Source organism: Dama dama, chromosome 20 (assembly GCF_033118175.1).
Source record: "Dama dama isolate Ldn47 chromosome 20, ASM3311817v1, whole genome shotgun sequence".
Taxonomy (NCBI): domain Eukaryota; kingdom Metazoa; phylum Chordata; class Mammalia; order Artiodactyla; family Cervidae; genus Dama; species Dama dama.
This window is the reverse complement of record NC_083700.1, coordinates 10,821,870-10,822,767: the sequence shown is the minus strand read 5'-3', so window position 1 is coordinate 10,822,767 and position 898 is coordinate 10,821,870.

The window sequence follows — 898 nt, the reverse complement described above, 5'->3', positions numbered from 1 at the left end:
TTATCGACACTGCCTGTTTCCTCTCAGAGGCGTGGCAAGACCTTCTTCCCCCACACTAAAAGTCCCAATCTTATTTTGTAAATTTGTTTACTTTTTTCTGAGCTAAGTGCAAAAATCATGTGTGATGTGAATTGGAACCTTCACTACTGTCAACTTAAAAAAGAGTTACAACCTAAAAGTTGAGAGTTATGTTTTATTTGGCAGAAATTTTTAGGACTTCAGACCTGGGAGACAGCATCTCAAGAAACCCCGAGAGAGCTGTTCTGAGGAGGTGGTGGGGAGGAATTAGGCTATACAGAAGTTTACATCAAGGGGCAGGTAGTTCGAACATCAAAAGATTACTGTTAAATAAAGAAATATCTCAAGTTAAAGAATTTAGCACTTTTCTATGTATGGAATATGCAAGAGTCTGGGCTTATAGAAATCATTCCATTCATATGCATCTCAGCTACCTGGGGCCAGCATCCTGCATTTTTTTACATCCTTGGTTCCTTGAAGTGAGTGGAGGCAGCATGATAGCTGTTGGATCTCAGGTATTCTTCTCTTTTATGGTTGCCCTGGAGGACTGGAATCACTGATGACTGTGACATTCTTGTTTATTGATATGGCAGGAAATACTCCATTTCTTACTATCTATATCCTTTTTTCTTTTGTTTTGATTTTTTTTTAATCGTGGTAAAACAACTGTCCACTACAAATTGGCACTTGCCATGGGCACTTGCTGTCTTCCTTTACAATGGTTAAATCATGTGTTGCTGCAGCTGCTGGTCTTCAACAGCTCCTGAAAGAAGTTCAGGATGGGGAGCAAAAATGAGGCACTTCTGTGTTCTGGGAAAAACTGGCAGGACAGGTCTTCAAATAGTTAGGTTGCAAGAAGGGGGACCCCTTCCAGGGCTTG